The 21845-nt window shown below is 44.2% G+C and overlaps 1 protein-coding gene across 2 annotated transcripts in view; it reads right to left on the reverse strand.

The window, feature by feature from the left end:
* The window catches only part of GPD2 (glycerol-3-phosphate dehydrogenase 2), a 140666-nt gene extending 123262 nt beyond the window's left edge, over positions 1-17404 (reverse strand). Inside the window, exon 1 of one of the 2 annotated variants that reach the window (XM_072811166.1) lies at positions 17275-17404. The gene's annotated coding sequence lies outside the window, so the exon portion shown is untranslated. Of the gene's footprint in view, positions 1-16612; positions 16707-17274 lie in introns of those variants that run through there. The other variant, XM_072811164.1, reaches the window with a different exon arrangement.
* Positions 17405-21845: the final 4441 nt, after the last annotated feature.

Below are 21845 nucleotides of genomic sequence, written 5' to 3' on the forward strand. Positions count from 1 at the left end.
AGCGCCGCCTTCAGCCCAGGGCGTGATCCTGGAGACCCGGGATCAAGTCCCACATCGGGCTCCCTGCATGGAGCCTGCTTCTCCTCTGCCTGTGTCTCTGCCTCTCATTCTCTCTCTCATGAATAAATAAATAAAATCTTAACAAAAAAAAAAAAAAAAAGAAGGCAGTTGGAATCAGGGCCATCAGAGACAGACAGCATTGATCTGAATTTCAACTATGCCACTTACTAGCTGTGTGTCTGATGGTGAGCCTCAGCCTTCTCATCCATAAAAATCTCATCTAAGTTAGATTGAGAATTTGAGATAATATAAATATAAAAATACGGTATGAGAAATATATGTAAGAGATGTAAAAATACATGTATGATCAACAACCCTCACTTGCTAATACATAATATTACTGAGCACCTACAAGGGGCTCCCACATGTGCAGGGCCAAATTGGGGTGACAGGTTAGAGAAGAGGACAGAAACAGCCCACCACATGGGGTCATAACCCTGCTGTAGCCTAAGCAACACTTGACTCTGACCAAGCAAGCACACTTAAGACTCACACATTAGGGAAATGAATCCTGTTGCTTCCCTGAAAACACTGTAGACAGGCCTCTTCTGGCATCTCTCTAGCATCTCTTCCCAAAATAAATGTGCCCTCAAATAGAAGGTATACTGATATCTGTGGAGTGTTCTCTCAAAAATAAAACGCTATAAAGCCTAACACCTAACGCGGATCTAATTCCAGGCCAAGGGTTACCTGCTGCAGAGGCCACAGGGAAGCAGAGGCTCTTTCACTTTCAATCAGGCTCCAATCACGTGGAGTCCAGTGTTCTTACAGTTATCTCTAGTGGTTCAGTTGATGCATTGAAAACATTCCCCATAAAGAGGCTTGATCAAAGGTTTGTGGCCTGAGTCAACCCAAGTCACTGGGACAACTTTAACCCACCACAGTGGTTTGTTTTTTGTTTTTTCCTCTATTCAGAATGCTTCATATTTATTTTTAGTTCAGAGAGAGTGAAAAATTGCTTTCTGGCCCTATCACAAACCCAGAACACCATCTACCTTAGAGAAAATACTAATATAAAACAAAATGCTATTAAAACAATTAACTGAGTCAATATTTTTTCAAAGAATAAAGATATTTCTCAAGAATGTATCCCTTCTCGGATGATGCCTGGCTCTCAGGATGTAAAAATCTGTACTAAGACTTTGGTTAATCTCACAGCAATAACCTGGGAACAAGGGTCAGTCTCTTTTGGTCATTCATTCAATGCATGTCAGCCGTGCCCAACAGTCCACTGCATCCCTTAAAATACGTTTACCCATGCCCACAGCCTCCCCGCCATTCCTCCCCCCCCCCCAGACTCCTCCACCACCATCCTATGCCCCTCTGCCCTCCCTGGCCACTCTTCCTACCCATCTACACTAAGGAGTGACACCCCTACCACCTTGTTTCACACATCACATGTGCCCTTCCTACCCTTCTCTCACTAGCCTCTTACTGTTCACGTCTGCTTTACATTCTCTCAGTTCTTTGTTACGTATAATTAATCAGTTTGTGTACAATGAAGGAAAGCAAGGTTTGAAGAGACCTAAAAAGAACTGGGCATTTTAACCAAGGTTTCAAAAGGCTCCACAGACCAGTCGCCCAGGTGCAAGCGGGCACTGGAAACCGCCTGACCAATCATGCTGCAACACTACCACAAAATGGCATTTGTCTGATGTTTGTATTCCTCTGTGTGTAACCAAAAAAATAATAATAATTACAACTCAGTGTAAGACAATGATCGTAGTGAGCAAAACCACCGGATAACTTAAATAAATCAAATTCACTGCATAAAAGAAAAAGAACACAGGATTACATCTGCCTCCCATCCTAACTAACTACACGGTCACCAACTTTCTTCTGCATTCATCTTCTGCTTCCTCAGAAAATTTGCCTCCGTTGCTGAAGTAAAGAAAATGAGGATACAGAAACTATAATGTGGATCTCACAACAGAAAGGCAATATGTAAACTCAAATATGTATTGAATTTTCACTTATTCAACCAACATTCATTGGGCACCTCCTGTATTAAACTGTGAGTAAAGAAAAAATGAATAATTTATAGCTTCTGCCATTAAGGAACTCATAGCTTAGAGAAGATTCTAAAACAATAAAAGTGATACAAATAAGGTTTGGACAAGGGGCTAGGGAGTAATCACCCATGGTAGGGAACATCATCAGGGCAGGTTTGTAGAGGAAGCAATAATTAACTCAAGTGCTGAAGGTTCACAGGGTCCAAGGTAAACACGAGCGAAGACACGGCGGTATGAGTGACTACTGTATTCTCAAGAATAAGGGGGTGCAGTACGGCTGGAGCCGAGGCCAGCGTGCGGGAATCAGGTGAGGAGGTGAGCAGACCACACGGCAAGCAGGAGGGCATCTCTGGAGCTCAAAGGATTTTTGGCTTTTGTCCAGGAGGCAACAGATTGCCAAGGAAGGCTCTGGAGCGTAGTTCTTGGCTGCCGCCTCCGTTATAAAGACTGTGCCTGTCGACTTATACAGGTTACATTAATCCTTGACAACATTCCTAGTAGGATTAGATGGAATCACATTTGAATATCAAAGACCACTCTCCATTCCACGGTCCCTGAAGCAGTGTTTGGAGACACACTAAAAAGGACAGAAGTCTGGGAGCAGGGAAGTCAGGAGACGGATGTGAATACCCAGACACAAACTCCTTGGGGTCCAAATTAAACCAAAGACCGTGACAATGGAGCGGAAAGCACCTACATATGTTTTGGAGGAAAGATTGCTGAGCTGACTGCCGCCAGGAGCAGCTCCCCTTAGCTCCTACCACGTAACGGAAAGCACTTCCCCAGGGACTACACCACCATCTGGGCTTCGAGACACCCTCCGAGCACCTGATGCTTCTGGCCGCTTGTGAGCAACTCCCAAGGAGGCCTTTGTGCTCCAATTGGCCACTGAGCCATCAGGAGATGCCCTACAGATACTCTGAGGCCTTTGCTCACCCACGACACGCAGTCGGCACCCAGCCTCGCCCAAGACACCCCTGGGACCAATCCCAGCATGCTCCACAATCCTCTCTACCCTGCTCACCACCCGAAGTCCAATCTGCCCCATTTCTCACCTTCTCAGCCCATCTGTCCTCTAGAACTCAAACTCTACCCTCAGCAAACTCCACGATGTCCCATTCTCTGAATGTTCTAAAAACACAGAGAAGGCAAGATTTAACCTGAATTGTGAAGGCTGAAGCCAATGAACACCATCTTCCTAGCACCTCGTCAAGGGGACCCTGTTAATACTCCACACTTAGTCTGATGTCCTGCCACTGTGAACAGGGACGGCTGTGCCCATCCGTAAAATAGCAAAACACCCTTGACCTGGGTAATAACTGGCCCCTTTCTTGGGACCTTCCAATGATTAAGCGATGAAAGAGTTAGAATCTATCTCCCCAAAAGTCTTCCCAGGAGGTTGCTGCAGACCAAAGGCTTGCAAATATTATGCCCATTACTATGTGAGTCGTAGACTCTGAGTAACAGCTCTGATCCAATCACAAAAGTCCCCCAGCCTGGAGATGAAGTCAATGTCTGTCCAGTTCACCTTCCAACTTCCCTATCCTGTTTCAAATCTTACCTACTCTGAAGTTCATGTCTTTAGACCTTTCCACCCATCATCCCTTCTTGCTGTGGCTCCGCCATCTACTGCAGCTTCCTTCATTCACTGATGACCTAAGCACCTGGCCATTTCCTTTCCAAACAGAAGTGTTCTCATTCTTGCTTTCTTCTGCATCTACTCCTACTCTGTAGGAGGAGGTTCCTACATCACCACAGGTGTGGCGATCTCTCGGATTCCACCTCGGCCACCACCCCCACTGTCAGAACCTCTGATACCAGCATCACGAGTACGTGCACCAGCTTGGAGATGTCAGCTTCAAGCATCCCACAGCATAAACACTACCTTCTCTTTCTCCAGCTCATCTACTCTGGTTATTTCCATTCTAAAATCTTCCTGGCATCATCTGGCTTTCCAGTCCATTGACCCTTCAATTTTTTCCACTATTAGTTACAACCTCATGTCTCTTCCTGCCCAGCTTAGGGTCAAGGTCCTTCACTGGAACCTCTCTCTTGAAAGCACCCATTCCTCTCTCTTCCAGATTCTTACCTGGCAAATCCTCAAGTTGGTTAAGCCCAACTATCTTCCTGCTCCATACCTCCACCTAACAGCTGAAGAAACTGCCCGGGGAAAAAAACACAACCCCAACTAGCCTCAATTTAAATTCATGGCTGCAAATCTCTAATGGGCAACCTACACTGATTGGCAATTCTACTATATTTCCCCAGGATGTTTCAAAATAGCTATTTCAAGTCTCTCCTTTTCCAAATTCTGTTTTACCTCTCTCCACCCCAACATCATCACACTTCATTAGGAAAGGAGAAGCCATTCTAATAAGAACTTCCCACCACCCAAACCACCACATATCAGCCTCTCTACCCATTCTTTCTGTCCTTCCTAAATGTCCCTGTTTTGTCCCTAAATTTCCGTTCCGTTGTCTTTGGTTTAATTTGGACCCCAAGGAGTTTGTGTCTGGCTATTCACATTCTTTCTACAGTCCTTTCTAAATGTCCCTGTTGCTAATAAGGACTAACCTCTTCATTTGAGCCCTGGATCTCCTTCCTTCCTGGCTCTTCAGGAATTGTACTCTGACAATTATCCAGAATTCTCTGCTGTCTTCATCAGCTTTTCCTCTCTACTTAATCATTCTATCATCTCCTCTCTACTTAAACTCATTCTATTACTCTCTGGTCCTAACAAACCCTTCCCTAGCCAGTATCTCCTTCCAAGAACTTTTCCATCCCTCTGCATCTCTTCACAACAAAAATTTGTGAAAGAGTCATCTGTAAATGTTGTCTCTGCTTACAACTCCATTCAATAAGTTTGTCACAGCCTCGCACTACTTAAACTGTATGTCAAATTGTCAAAATCACAAATGGCCTAATTTTACAAAATGCAATTTCTATTAACTGACACAGTAGAAACAACTCTTTTAAAAACATTTTGAACTCTTAACTTCAGGGATACCACACTCTCCTGATTCCCTCCTATCCCACCGGCAACTCCTTCTTCTCTTCTGACTAACACAGTGCTCCAACGGCACCCTTTTCTCCATATACATACCTTACACACAACATCAGCCAATTCTGTTACTATCTACTTGGAGGTAGCATCAGATTCCGTTGGGTTAAGTGTGTGACTCTTGATTTTGGGTTAGGGCATGATTTTTGGGTGGTGAGATCGAGCCCAGAGTCAGGCTCTGCACTGGGTGTGGAGCCTGCTTAAGATTCTCCCTCTTCCTCTCCCTTAGCCCCTCCCACTTCCAAAAAAAAATAGATCTTGAGATAGATAAATTATCCTGAATTATTAGGGTACCTTTCAAATGCAGTCACATATACCTTCATAAGAAGACGCAAAGGGAGATTTGACACATGTAGAAGAGAAGGCAATGTGACCACAGAGGCAGAGATCACAGGGATGCAGCCACAAGCCACTGAATGCCTAGAGTCACCTGCAGCTGTTAAAAAGGAACATATCCCTCCTAGAATCTCAGAAGGGAGCATAACCTGCCAACACCCTGATTTCAGACCAGTGATTCTGATTTTGGACTTCTGGTCTCCTGAACTAAGAGAGAATAAATTTCTGGGTTTTGGGGTATTTTTAAAGATTTAAAGATTGTATTTACTTATTTGAGAGAGTGCGTGCGAGAGACAGCATGCATGTGAAGGGAGGGACAGAGGGAGAGACTGTCAAACAGATTTCCTGACGAGTAGGGAGCCGAATGAGGGGCTTGATCCCACATCCCAAGAGATCACGACCTGGGCCAAAACCAAGAGTCTGAGGCCTAAATGACTGAGCCAGCCAGGCAGCCCAAAGTTCTGTTGTTTTAAGCTAATGAGTTTGCTATAATTTGTAACAGTAGATACACATAACTAATACAGACACCTCTCACTCTCGTCCATTAGGTTTCAGGTTTATTTACCTTCTTCTGCCCAACAAATTCATCAAGAATACAATTAGAATTTTGGCACCAGCTATCTTCTTAGCCTGGAATGCTCTGCTCCTTATCTTTGGACAGCTAACTCTTTCTGGTCACTCAGGACCCAGCTCAAATGTCAGCTCTTCCTTCCCAAGCCACCCAAATTCAAAACAACCACATAGTTCTCATCATCTGATATCTCTCTTCTTTATTTAATCGTTATTATTTTCTTCCTTTCCCTCCCTCCCCAAATGAAACTCTACAAACCAAAGACTGTACCTGTTTTATACACCACTGTAATCTTAACTTGTAGAAAAAATGCCTGACATATATTAGGTGAGTGATAAATTTAACAAATGAATGGATGATATAGATGGGGAGAAAGGATGATGGTGCCAATTCAATGAGAGGAGAAACAGCATTAGCATGAGGGTGGAGAGAGATGATGAGTCCTGTCCTGACCGTGGGACATCCAAGTAGAAATGTCTACTGAGTCTGAACTCAGGGAAGAGGTCTGGTTGGAGATGGTGATTTGGGAATTCCCAAAATCAGGGATATGAATAACCTTGGTGGTGCAGAGAGCTTCTACAGTGAGAAGACCATGGACAGGCCCAAGAATTCCAATATTAAGGTGAAGAACCTATTTTTCCAAAGGAGAAACAAGGTGTCATACTAGCCTAGTGAAAGTTAAACTTCACAAAGGAGGGAATGAGCAGAATCACAGACATTTCAAGTAACAAGGTCCCATTGATTCGCCAGTCAGGGGGACACCAATAATCATACAATAACAGATTCTTCTAAGGGACAAGCCCAATTTCCAACAGCTGTGGAGTGAATGGAAGGTGAGGAAATAGAAAACCAATATACACAATATATTTTGGAGAAACATACCTTGAAAGAGAAGAAAGTGAGCATGTAGCTAGAGGGGAATACAGGGTAAGGGAATAGTTTTGGTCTTGTTTGTTTTGTGATGGGAGAATCTTGAGCATTCTTCTAAATATTTAAAATACAGATGAAAATGGAGAAAATCTTTTTTTTTTTTTAAAGATCTTATTTATTTATTCATGAGAGACACAGAAAGAAGGGCAGGGACAAAGGCAGAGGAAGAAGCAGACTTCCGCGAGGGAGCCCAATGCAGGACTCCATCTGAGGACTCTGGGATCATGCCCTGAGGCGAAGGCAGATGCTCAATCTCTATGCCACCCCAGCATCCCAAAAATAGAGAAATTTCATAGAGAAAGGTAGCTAAAGGAATGGGAGATCTCAGTATTGGTGAAAGCCCCAAATTTGAATAACTCTACCTCTAACTTGGTAGTTAATAATGAAGACCAAAATATTACAGGTTGACATGATTATCTCTTATCTTTGTTTTCTCAGTATATAGGATGCAAAGCACTGTGAAGGGAACAGCTATCTTCACCCAAAACTCACAATCTCTTCTGCTCCCAGATACACTACATTTTCCAATCTCCCTTGGCTGATAAGTATGACTATGCATCTGATTTCTGGCCAATGGTATGTGCGAGGAAGTGATACATTCATTGCAAGACTAAGTGTTTAAAAAATGGAGATACTTCTCTATCTCCTTCCACTAACTGGATAAAGTTTAAAACAAAGCCCTAAGGAATGGCAGAGTCAATGAAAGGTTCCAGGGTGTCTAAATCATCAAGTGGAGCAAAGTTATTCACCAATCAAAACTATGATATGATCAAGAAATAAACATCTGTCATGTATGTGCTTTTATGTACTCTCAGATCCTTCCAACAGTTTAGTTTACCCAAACCACTAACAATCATCTGATAAAGAAATGCACAAGTCTCTGGAGGCAAGAGAAATAAAAGCAAAAATGAACTCTCAGGACTTCATCAAGACAAAAAGCTTCTGCACAGCAAAGGAAAGTCAACAAAACTAAAGGCAACCAACCAAATGGGAGAAGATATACACAAATGACATAAAAGTTTACTATCATAAAAGGTTAGTATCTGATAAAAGGTTAGTATCAAAATTCTATAAAGAATTTATCAAAGTCAACACCACAAAAACAAACAATCCAGTTTAAAAATGGGCAGATGACATGAATAGACACTTTTCCAAAGAAGACATCCAGATGGCCAACAGACACATGAAAAGATGCTCAACCTCACTCATCATCAGGGAAATACAAATCCAAACCACGGTGAGATACCATCTCACACCTGTCAGAATGGCTAAAATTAACAACTCAGGAAACAAAGATGTTAGTGAGGATATGGAGAAAGGGAAACCCTTTTGTGTTGCTGGCGGGAATGTAAACTGGTGCAGCCACTCTGGAAAACAGCATGGAGGGTCCTCAAAAAGTTAAACATAGAATTACTCTATGACCCAGCAATTGCACCAGTAGGTATTTATCCAAAGGATACAAAAGTGCTGATTGGAAGAGGCACATGCACCCTGATGTCTATAGCAGTATTATCAACAATAGCCAAATTACGGGAAGATCCCAAATATCCAACAATTGATGAGTGGATAAAGCAGATGTGGTGTATATCTACAACAGACTATTACTCAACCATCAAAAAGAATGAAATCTTGCCATTTGCAATGACATGGATAGAACTAGAGTGTATTATGCTAAGTGAAATAAATCAGTCAGAGAAAGACGTGTATCATATGGTTTCACTCATGTGGAATTTAAGAAACAAAACAGATGAACATAGGGGAAGGGAAGGAAAAATAAGATAAAAACAGAGAAGGAGGCAAACCATAAGACACTCTTAACTATAGAGAACAGACTGTAGGTTGATGGAGGGAGGTGGTCGGGGGATGCACTAGATGGGTGATAGGTATTAAGGTGGGCACTTGTTGTGATGGGCACTGGGTGTTATATGTAAGTGATGAACCACTAAATTCTACTCCTGAAACCAATACTACACTATATGTTAAGTAACTGAATTTAAATATAATAAATAAATTTTAAAATGTAAATCTCATCAGCTCAGTTGGAACTATAAAATGCATTTTATCCTCAGACAGAAATACACATAGGAAAATGGCTTGAAATACTGAAAAATAACAGGACTTGGTTTTGAATCTGGAAATATTTGATGCTTAAGAATATCTGGCAAATATAACCAAATGAATGAATGAATAAGCAGCCAAATAACTTTGCATATTTTCTATGTATTTAAATCAGATTTATTCTTGACATTATATAATTTCTAATAAAGTATTGAAATGCCATGGCACTCCAGCACAAAAAAATGCACAAGTCAGGTAAAAGGCTCAGAGATAATGCTAAAGGTTGGTAAAAACTATGGCAGAAAATGGGAAAAGGTGCTGTCTAAACACAGGTAAAAGAACTGCCTCCTGGCTGATACTGGAGGACATGAATTCGTATGGACCTCCAATATGCATGATTGTGTTCATTTTCCCAGTAGCATTCACAAACCCAGGTGCAAGAGAGGGAAAAGCAGATTAGCACCAGGTCGCAGGTTGTTCCCACACCCATTAACACTAAAGATTTTAACAATGTCACAGGTTCCTAGAAGTTAGATAAAAAAAAAAAAGAATATCATTTTAGGCAGCCATGCTGTGCCATGCATTCGATGTCTGACCAAGTGCAGCATCGCTGGTGAAAACTGCTGAAACCACAGGGTAAAACATTAGGAAGTGGAAGTGTTAAAAGGCAAAGTTCAATGAGTCAAGCAGTGGGATCCAAAGCAGCAAAAAGCAGGAAATACATTACAGAAATCCTGGAAGGATTATCCCTTGATTCTATTCTTTCTTTACAGTTTTCAAGAGAGTTTCAGTCATACCAGGAAATGACTATGCGGCTTTGAGTGAGTCACTTAAGTTCTCTGGAACTGTGTTTCCCTGCTGATATAACAGTTCACTGTTGCTATATGAAATAATGCAAGCCAAGTGCTTAGCACAGTGCCTAGGAAATGGTGATTGCTCAATAAATGATCCTTGTCATTATTAATTGTTATTCATAATAAAAAAGACAGAGTTGGGTTAGATCTCTAAGCTCTTTCCTATTTACAATTGTGAATCTATATTTTTTAAAATAAATATCCCAGGTACTTAATGATGTGCTAGGATGAGGGAAAAGGGTTAATACTAGCAAACACGATGAGAGAAGGAAATGAAAATACACTTGTTATAACAGATCCTTTGAGCATAAGCCAGGAGGGCGCGGCAGAGAATGCAGCATCCTCCGCATATGAAAGCTACGTCTGTAGACACTGGGAGTAAGGAGATTCCAAATCTGGGGAAGAGGCAAAGGTAGGCCCAGAGGAGTAAACAGAATCCAATGAACAAGACTGGCCTAACTTTAGGCAGGACAAGAGTACTAAAATATCCCATGCTTTTATGGGCTTAAAATTCATGCAATCTACCTCCTTTCACAGAGGCAGACACTGAAAGGTGCAGAAACTGACCAAAGCCCCGCTCAAGTGGCTGTACAGTGACTGCGGGGATGCTCAGGGACACGGTCCTCCCCAGAGGCTCCTTCTCTTAGCTTTACATAAATGACAGTCAAGGTTTTGTCCCTTCAGAATCCAGACACTTCTGATAAGGTGACAGGTTAATGTTATCAATCATCTCTTTATAAATTAATTTTCCAGATTCTATTCTGAGAGACTGGATTAGGTGGGCAGGCGGGAGAGAAGAGAGAAATTGATGAAAAGAGGGGAGCCCTCAGTGGCTACTAAATATAAATAACCTCCTCCTTTGCACGTTCCTCCCCTCCTTTCCTTTGGGGATTGCTTTCGTAACTTTGCGTCACCTGCAGTGCTTTCCTTTCCTCCTCCTAAATTCAGTATTTTGGGCTTTTGAAAGTGCCAAACCTGTAAAGAAAAAGGGGAGGCCTGGAAAAGAGAAAACTTAATGTACCCAGTTCATCTGATTACCTGCAATGCACCTGCCTATGTTATCTGCTGTCTAATCATAACCAACCCTTTTCTGTCACATGCTTCCTGAGTAACTAAAGGATAAGGGAAGTAACATAAGGCAATCATTTATTCAAAACTATTTATTACATGTTCCCCACACACAAGGCATTTGGCCTAGGCATGTGAAATCTATAAAGTTGCGTAAGATCCAGCCCTTCCCTGCATGATCTGCAGAAAAGGGAATGATACATGTTTTCAAATAATTAGCTTATAGGGCTGGAAATGAGAGACTTTAGAGTGGCATAAAAAGAGTAGTTGAAGGATTTAGGAAATGTACAAAACACTTCTAACTGAAGCAGTTTGGGAAAGCAGCACGCAACTGGTAGCTAGTGGTCAGGACATCCAGGGATTCATAGGATTTCAGAAAGGTGAAGTAGAAGGAACAATATTGGTAGAGAGGCAGCAGTAAGAGTAAGATAGAAGTAGGGAATCCCAAGTAGTCCAGTGTGGCTGGATCACAGGGAAGATCAGGATGCAACCTTGTTACTGGAGCACGACTAGAGAGGTCTATGAATTCAAAGACAAATATTTGGAACTTGATCCAATAGGTCAGAGTAGCCCACAGAAGAGTAGAGCAGAAAGTGTTATGATCGAAGTGGTTTTGACACTACCACAATGAAACAAACACCCTTTATTTATCCAGTTTAAACAACGGAAAATGGCTTCTGAAAACCTAACATGCCAACCTTATTATTTTCATCACTCTCCAAATACACTTGTTTCTGTTGCATATAACCATCTGACTTAAGTGACCACTGGTGGCTTCAAGGTCAGTAATAAAGCTTTCTAAGCATAAGTCACCAAGTCATTCTGGGAGGCCATCTCATTTGATAGTAGCAAATTCTAGAAAACTCGTTTTCAGAAAACAACCTCTTTGTTTTGGTTTGTGGGGTATGCTTTCCCCTCTATAAAACCTTTTTATAGTGGGATGTAAGTGGGTAATCAAATATGAGCTCCCACAGAGGACACATCACTATTTAAAGAATAGGAAGTTTGAAAAATCTAAATTAAAGACATTACTTACAAAGCATCCACACGTTAACAAATCTCACTATTTTTTAAAAATTTTTAAAGAATTATTTATTTTAGAGAGAGTGAAAGAGAAGAGCATGAGCAGGGGAGGGGCAGAGAGAGAAGCAGACTCCCCACTGAGCACAGAGCCTGCCTCAGATGGCGCTGGATCCAAAGATCACCAGATCAAGACCTGAGCCAAAACCAAAGCTGGATGCTTACTGACTGAGCCACCAGGTACCCAGATCTCACTATTAAAAAATTAAGTAAATCAGTAACAATTTTGCCAGAAAAAAAATTTTAATATTCCCAAGTAATGTTTTAAAATTTTGTTAATACGTACGTCACAATAAATTTTTTGTTAGGAGGGAAATATTTTCTATTAGTTTTTTCTCACTAATTTTAGTGATCCAACAAAAAACACAGCTTGACCTAATTAAAATCAGAAACCGTGTCTTATCTGCTGCATAAATCAGAACTCTGATTTTGAGAGAACCAACATAAAAATGTCAACTAAAAAATGGAAAAGAAGAGCACAGATACAACCCAGGAAGAAACGTTTAACACAAAGATCCTATAAAAACCTCCAACAAAATTTTAAAATCCTGGAAAACAAGAAAAACAAAAACAAAAACAAAAAAACCCATGGTCACAATCATGTCAGAACACAAAATTAGAGTTCTGGACAAACTCTGACCACACTCAGTACCTAAACATCCTCAGGCATGCAAACCATCAGCCCCTACATTTCCTTTTCCTTAAAACTTCCTGAGATCAATCCCTGGTCAGATACTACAGGAAGAGATCTTCTCTGAAGTTGCTAGATGTCTTGGCTTGCAGCCACCTAGCCCTAGTCTTTCTCATTGAAGTTGAATCTGATCATCTCTCCCTCCCCATTTCTCTCCCCCATCACGTCAACAAGGAAATGTAGAACATGCCCTTCATTAGCAGCTTTGTCCTCTGCAACACAACCCCTACGGTTTCTTAAGGTGTTAAGTCCTGATGGAATCATCTAAGTATTTGGATGAGCATCTAGAAACACATCAATAATCTTCTCAGATAGTTTCACTCACTCCTTCCCTATCTCCAAAAATAACAATCCTAAAATTAGCCAGGTATGGGGGTCCCACACATAATGACTAATTTTCCCCAGAAACATCAGATGAAAAATATATCCCACTACACACAACTGGATAAAGTAACAGGCCATGTGATAGATACATTTTTACAGAAGTGTGTTAAAAGCGTCAAAAATGGAGCGTTACAATTTCTAACTCCAATCCTGAGCTTTAAAACTTCAGAGATACAGTGAAAAGTAATATTTAGTGCATATACAGAATTTTACTTAAGTTTTTAATACATTTCCACAGAAAGTTCATTTTTGAAAGCATAGGATTGTGCTGGCTTTTTAATGCACTGAAATACAAAACAGCAAACATTTTTGATACAATGATGACCTCCTCTTGCTGTGATCCTCCAGAAACTATAGCTTTGTGTTTTTTCACCACAAACTGTCTCAACCACTCGAGCCCAAATTAACATCTCCCCGGTATATCCACACAGTTAAAGCCATTATTCTACCAATGGCTATATGATTATGCAAGATCTTATGCTGGTCCCTAATTGTTTTACCTTGTTAGATAAACTCCCAACTCTCTCAAAAGCAAGACAACCATACTTTCTCTTTTTCTAGCACTTGCTACTATGTAATGCTACACAAGCCTACAGAAAACTTCATTCAAGAAGCCAAGTGTTAAATATACACTTGACCTTTGAACAACGCAGGGGCTGGAGTGCTGAACCCCTGCAGAGCTGAAAATCCACATATAATTTTTGATTCCCCAAAAACTTAATTACTAATAGCCTACTGTTGACCAGAAGCTTTACTGATAACATAAAGAGCTGATTAACACATATATCATACGTTATATTATATACTATATTATAATAAAGTAATCTATAATCTAGAGAATAGAAAATGTTATTAAGAAAATCATAAGGGGCGCCTGGGTGGCTCAGTCAGTTAAGCGGCTGCATTCAGAGTCCTGGGATCGAACCGCCATCAGGCTCTGCTCAGCGGGCAGTCTGCTTCTCCCTCTCCCTGCCGCTCCCCCTGCTTGTGCTTGAGCTCTGTCAAATAAATAAATTTTAAAAATTAAAATAAAAAAATCATAAGGAAGGGAAAATACATTTACAGTGCTGAACTATATTTATTGAAAACACTCCACAGGAGAGTTTGGACCTGGGTGGTCCAGTAGGTTAAGGGTCTGCCTTAGGCTCAGGTCGTGATCCCAAGGTCCTAGGATAGAGCCCCACACATCAGGCTCCCTCCTCCATGGGGGAGCCTGCTTTCCCTCTGCCTGTACCACTCCTCATGCCTGTGTTCTCTCTCTGGCTCACACCCTCTCAAAGAAATAAAATCTTAAAAAAAAAAAAAAAAAACCTACATATAAGTGGACCCTCAGAATTCAAATCCATATTGTTCACGGTTGAATGTATTTTCTTTTGTTTTTTTTTTAAGATTTGTTTATTTATTTGAGAGAAGGAGAGAGAGTACAAGGAGTGGCAGAGGGAGAGAAAGAATCTCAAGCAGACTCCTGACTGAGTGTGGAACCCAATGTGGAGCTCGATCTGATGAATAAATGAAGTCTTTAAAAAAAATTTGTTTTTAAGTAATTAAAAAATAAAAAGGAAAGGGGTGCCTGGGTGGCATAGTTGGTTAAGCATCTGACTCTTGGTTTTGGATCAGGTCATGATCTCAGGGTCATGAGATGGAGCCCCACATAGTGCTCTGCACTCAGCATGGTCTGCTTGGGATTCTCTGACCCAATGCCCCTCCTACTCCTGCACGCATGCACGTGTGCACACTCTCTCTCTAATAAATAAATCTTAAAAAAAAAAAAAAGGAGAAATTGGATACTTATCTGGAAATGGTTTCCATCTGTAATAAGGGCTTGTCACTAACCACCTTCCCCCTCAATCACATGCACCAAAATAAAGGAGATCATGCCTGGATAATTCATGCACAACCTGCAGGAGCTAAATCATCTATTCTTTGCCCAAATCTTTCTGTTTTGAATATAAAAAGAAAAATAGACAAGGAAGGAAGTTAGTATTTTGAAGTCTACTACCTAGCAGGTACATCACTAGCAATTTTACATGTGCTGTATCATACATCATTACCTGTATTTTGCTAATGAGACAACTGAGGCTCAGTGAGTTTGAATAGGTTACCTAAGGCCAAAGTGTTATCTTATTCTCTTCCCCTGACTACACTCAGCTGGAGTTTGTCCCACAGTTCAGTCATTCACTGAGAAAATGTTTATTGAGCACTTACTACAAGCTTGTCACCACTCTTAGCATTAGAAATAGAAATACGGGTGAAGCAGACCAACCCTTCCCATGGAATTTACATTCTATTGCTGAAAGACAGAAAACAACCCAACAGAACCATTTCGGAGTCATAATAGTTTGCCAGTGTGGTCTACTTACATTGAGAGTCAAATCTTTTTAAATAACTTTTATGAGATTAGATTAGAACTAAAGGGTAAAACCCGTGACAATTGGTAACTGTAGGCCTCTGGTCAATTACTGAGCCCCCAACACATCTTTTAATAAATTAGAGAGAGGGGGGCACCCGGGTGGCTCAGTGGGCTACGCGTCTGGCTCAGGTCACCTCAGGGTTGTGACTGTGCGCCCCGAGTCTGACTCACGGCCGGGCCTGGAGGCTGCTTAAGATTCTCTTTCCCTCTCCGTCTGCCCCTCCCATGACCTCTCGCTCTCTTTCTCTAAAAGAAAACGAAAATCAGAGCGAGAAAAAAGTAGAGCTTTCGTGCAGCTCAGAATCTCTTTACAAAGTGACTGTGTCAGAATGGACAGCTCCACCTCTGCTGTCGGTCAAACCTAAAATTCCATCTTTTATCTTTTACGAAGATAATGCCGCTTTACTTGAAAAGTTGGATTTTACAAACGAAGGGAGTGCTGTAACTTGTAGTCTCATGAGAACACAGGGCTTTCCACATCCGCATCCCAAAGCTCCCGCAAGCCCAGGGCCCTGCGCCGGCCGAGCCTGGCCCCGAGCAGCCCAGGAATAAGCGCAGACCGTGGGCAGGGCTGGAAGTTTCGTCTAAAGCCACCGACCCTGTGAGCACCTTCCTCCCCCACCTGTCCACGGAAGAGAGTTCCTGAGTCCCGAGGCTACACCACGGGCCGGCGGGCCGACAGCGGCCCCAGGGCGGCGTCCCTAAGGTAGTGCCCCGGGCTCCGCAGCCGGGCGGCGGGAGGGCGCGCTGGGGGGGGGGGGGGGGCGCCCCGGGTTCCCCCGCGAACACCTCGGTCCCCGGGGCTGCGAAGGTGCTCCGCGGGGGCCCTCGGGGCCGCAGCTCCGCTCCAGGACCCTCCTCGCCCGGAGGGGAGCGCCGGCGCCCCGCGGACGAGCCGCAGGCACGAGCCCAGACTTTGCCGCAAACTTTCAATCAGCTGCACCCCCGCCCCCCCGGCTGCAGCGGGCCGGAGCCCCCGGCCGGGCCCTCCTCGGGCGGCCCCCCGCCGCCCCCGCCGCCCCCGCCGCCCCCGCCGCCCCGCCCGGGGCACCAGGGGCGCCAGCCGCGACCCCGGCCGGGCCCCAGGAAGCACACACCTCAGCTCGCTCCTCCGGCGCTAGGGCTCCGCGGCGCGCTCCGTCCCTCCCGCGGGGCGGAGTCTCCGCTCCCCGCGCCCCGCGCCCCCGCCCCGACCCCGCCCGGCCCCGACCCCGCCCCGACCCCGCCCGGCCCGCGGGACGCGGAAGCGGAGGCGGGGCCCGGCCTGCGGCGTCGCCAGCGGCCCGCGGGCCCCGGGTCCCCGCGCCCCGCCCCCCCGCCCGCAGCCCAGGCCAGACAGCCCGCGCCGGGGACCACGGCGCACGGGTCGGGTCGCCCCCGCCCTCCTCACCCCTCCCCCCGCCCCTCCCCCCGCCGCCCACCCCCCGGCCGGCCTCTTGCCCGCCGCGGCCCTCCCCGCCCCCCTCCGCGGCCTCCCCATCCTCCCTCCTCCCTCCTCCCCCCGCGGCATGCCCTCCCCTCCCCCCTCGCCGCTCCCCTCCCCGCCCCCCGCGGCCCTCCCCGCCCCCCCCGCCGGCCTCCCCCCTCCCGCCCCCCCCCGCGGCCTCCCCTCCCCTCCCCCCTCGGCCTCCCCTTCCCTGCCCCCCTCGCCGCTCCCCTCCCCTCCCCCCTTCCCTGCCCCCCTCCCCTCCCCCCGCGGCCTCCCCCGCCGGGGAGAGCGGAGCCGCTCGGCCTCCTGCACGCGGGCGGGCCTGCTCACCTGAGGCCGCGTCGCCCGCCCCCGCACGTGGCTTCCCCCGTCAGCACAGGGGCCTCCCTGGGCCTAGAAACGCCGCGAGCCCACGGGGTGGGGGGGGGCCGGCGACCTGGCGGACCTGGCGGGGGAGCCGCCCGGAGGCCCGGCCCCGAGCGCCCGGAGGTGGGAGGCCCGCGCCGGCCGCGGCCCAGCCTCACCCAGGTGGGGGCCGGCCTCGCAGATGCACCCCTAAAGCCGCCCCTGCCCACTGAGCATGCCCAGCTCACCGGGAACCGCAAGTGTCTAGGCAAGCCCAGGTGCACCCAGGGAGGGCGCGGATGGGGTTCAAAGGGACCCCATTTCTCCAAGACCTCTCCACCCACAACCTCTGGGAGTTTTGCAAAACCTTATTTGCAAAATAAGGCCTTTCCAAAGGGAAGGCACCCAAATTAGTTTGAACCCAAATCGCAGTGGATCGCAATGGTGGGTTCTTGTCAGCCAGTTACTGATGAAGTCGCTTACTCAGTCCTTTAAATGCAGCAGAACCATTGTAATGGACGTAAAGGAGGGCGCAGATTCACTGGGTCTCAAATTCATAACTTCGGGAAACCAGTCTATCCAGCGGACAATCCAGTGGTTCTCAAACTTGGGTACATCTTAGAATGGGAAGGAGAGCATTAAAAAGATCTGTCCCAGGTCCCCACTCGCACACCAACTGAATCACTCTGCAAATGGAACATGGAAATCCTTACATTTTAAAACTGGCTCTCGAAGGGCAGCCAAGGGAGCCAGCAGCCCGACGCATCACCTAAGAACTTAGAAATACAAGTTCTCAGCTCCACTCCCAACTACTTGGTTCCTAACTCGGGTTGGGTTGGTGCCGGGCTCTGATTTAACGAGCCATTCCAGTGATTCTCTTGCACACTAAAGCTCCTGAATGGTTTATAAGCTGCCTCGGGTGATTCTAATGAGAATCCCTGTCATAAACCAATGCTTTCACAGTTTTTCAAATCCCAAACATTTATCTAGAAGCACAACATTTTACACAGAAGAGGAATCCTCTGGTTGAATTGAGGTGCTAGTCCTGTCTGTCCTTCCCACTAATTCTCTGAGAACATTTCAGGTCTTGGAAAATGGAGACTACCTATTTACTTTTCTACTCCAGGGCCTAGCACAGTGCCTATAACATAATAGATGTTTCACAAGTATTTATTGATTTGAAATGAACGTTTAGGTGAACAATTTGTTCCGGAACCTATTATGTCTACTGTTTCTCTTACCCACAAATCCTGGTTACCTTGATAGCTAACAAGCCAGTAGGGATTCAGTTCTCAAAAACCCATGACCGTCCATAATGGTCTAAACCCAAGTCAGGCCTTGATGGAACAGAACAAGGGAGAAGGTAGAGGAGTTTGAGGAGCTAAGAAGAGTCAGGAGCATCACACATGATTTCATTTTCCAAAACTGGGGCCCAAAGCAGAAGGACACTAGACATCTGGTGGAATTCAGGAAAGGCATCAAAGGAAAAGGTATGTATGAGAGGGCTTAGGGGAGGAGAGAAGAAACTTACCATGATGAGCCTACCGTGTACTCTGGGTCTTCTTTCTCTAAGCCACCTGTCTCCACTTCCCCATCCTCTGTACACATATGTAATCTCAACTACACCCTTGGAAAATAACTTAAAAATAGAAAATTGTTGGGATGCCTGGGTGGCTCAGTGAGTCCAGGGTTGGATTCTCGCTTCAGGGGTGTGCTTCTCCCTCTACCTGTGTCTCTGCCTCTCTCTGTGTCTCTCAGGAATAAATAAATAAAATATTTTAAAAAATAAAAATAGAAAGTTGTTATAAAAGTTACTTCCAATTACTGCATTAAACACGATAATTTGTCACTATTCAGTATAAGCTTAAATTAGGCATCCACTTGTTCAAGATCAAAGTGTAAAAAAAAAATATTGTGAAGTTTGAAAGATAAGCACTAGATAATTTCAAAATGCAGGAGTAAGTTTCTTCTTTAAAACCCACAGAAACTGGGACACTTGGATGGCTCCGTGGTTGAGTCTCTGCCTTTGGCTCAGGGGGTGACCCTGGGGTCCTGGGATCGAGTCCAGTGTGGGGCTCCCTCCCGGGAACCTGCTTCTCCCTCTGCCTCTGTCTCTGCCTCTCTCTCTGTCTCTCATGAAAACAAATAAAATCTTTAAATATATATACATGTAAAACCCACAGAAACTTACAAAACCAAAAATTATTCCCTACTTATTCCATCAATACGTTCTAGAAGGAATACAATATTAAAATAAATTGTTCCTTTTAGCCTTGTACATAACACCCTAAAACTAAAGTAGCTCCCTGCCTTTTTCTGTTCCTTTGTCTTGGAATTCCAGTGGAAGTTTGGTTGCTGATTAGGCCATCTAACAGGAGTATAACTTCCTATATGCTTAAGCAATTTCTTTTTTATTAAGCAATTTCTTTTTACCATTAAGATAATTTGGGGCAAAAGGGGGATAGTCATTAATTTAGGAATATTCTTCAGATTAAATATTACATTAAATCCACAAACAATATACATGTTTTAAAAAGTCTTGCCTACACACATACACTTGCTACAGCTTCTTTTTCCTCATGGAATTAAAACAAAATGAAATAAACAGGCTGAAGGCTAAAAAGGGAAAAACTTAGGGTGTAGGAGGGGAAGCACTTACCATAAGCAATTTAAAAACACAAAGTATTTATTTCAGCAGAAAGCATCTACTAAAGACCAGTATCTCAGGAAAGTTAGAGTCTTAAGTGTTTCTCCTTGTCATCATAAGCATGACTCAGCATTTGGAATGAAATAATGTTTACCGTCTTTCAGATTGAGGGTGTCAAATAACTTTGGTGTCACCTCTTTTCTTGTGTGCCTAAGAAAACTTCAGGACTGCCATGGGTTTTCAGTCTCATATGGCTACCAAAATCTGAAAAGCTGTCCCTTCTTCAATCATTCCTGTCTTACCAAAGCCTGAATTTGCCCACCATTAATTTATCTTGCATTTGTAGTGTTATCAGATGAATTTAGATTATTTCCCATATATTAGTATAACAAAATGAGCAAGTTGTTCCTTTTCCCAAGCCTGGAGAGTAGCCTACCTGCTGCTAAGACATGTTAAACACCACTGCTGATGGTGAACTTTCCCCAACAACATGGGGGAACCTTCCATTGATGATACTACCATGCACCTTTCATGACCATTTACCATATGCCAAGGGTCGACTGTTTTAGTCCCTGCCCGTTTCTAGAGAGAAATAAATTTTCCCCAAGTGTTGACTGGTCACCAATGTTCATAATAATATTTATGGAATATAAGGATTGAAAGGGTCCATAAATGTTACCAACTCCCACACTTTTTTTGTTTTACAAAGGATGAAACCAAGGCCCTGTAATATTAAGTAACTTACCTAAGGTTACAGGATTAGCCAAACATAGCACCAAGATTAAAATGAGAAACTACTTGGTATAGAGAACAGTGGATGGGCTTCAAGTGCACCCTCTTCTAAGTTCTTTAACCTAAGTTCTCTAGTCTCTGAGAACTTTGCATAATAGGGCACCTTCACACAGTGTTCACTCTGTGCCAGGCCCCAGGCTTAACAAGGTCCATACAATCTTTAATCCTCAAAATAACTCTGGATTTTTTGCTTCTTGATTTTATTTTGTTTCACAAAAATGGGGAAGTTGAAGCACAAAATTGGTAAGTAACATGCACAAGATAACACAGCTAGCAAATGGCCACCCCGGGATCGAGTTGGATAATATATATAAAAGGCCTGACGTATAGGTTGTCAACAAAAGTATCACCAATTTCATTTCCCTTCCCTAAGAGTATAAATCAGAGGCATTCTGACTCTTGGTCTAAAATCGGGCCACGGGGTGCCCGGGTGGCTCAGCGGTTGAGCATCTGCCTTTGCCTCAGGGCCTGATCCGGGAGTCCTGGGATGGAGTCCTGTATCAGACTTCCTGCGGGGAGCCTGCTTCTCCCTCTGCCTGTGTCTCTGCCTCTCTCTCTCTGGGTTTCTAATGAATGAATAAAACCTTTTTATAAATGAATGAATGAATGGATGAATGAATGAATGAATAAAAATAAAATTGGGCCAGACCCCTCTATTCTGAGCTCTGATGGCTGTGTATGCTCACATTTTTCTTCAGTTACCTTATTTTAGTACAGTACCTCTTGACTTATGGTGGGGCGATGTCTCAAACTCATCATAGGTGGGCAAGTATCATACGTTGAAAATGTACGTAATATGGGGATCCCTGGGTGGCGCAGCGGTTTGGCGCCTGCCTTTGGCCCAGGGCGCGATCCTGGAGACCTGGGATCGAATCCCATGTCAGGCTCCCGGTGCATGGAGCCTGCTTCTCCCTCTGCCTGTGTCTCTGCCTCTCTCTCTCTCTCTCTCTCTGTGACTATCATAAATAAATAAATAAATAAATAAATAAATAAATAAATAAATAAATAAATAAATAAAATGTACGTAATATGCCTAACCCACAAAACACAGCTTGGCCTAATCTACCTTAGACGTGCTAGCAACACTCACATTAGCCTACAGTTGGGCAGAATCATC

This window comes from Canis lupus, chromosome 34, assembly GCF_048164855.1.
Source record: "Canis lupus baileyi chromosome 34, mCanLup2.hap1, whole genome shotgun sequence".
NCBI lineage: Eukaryota > Metazoa > Chordata > Mammalia > Carnivora > Canidae > Canis > Canis lupus.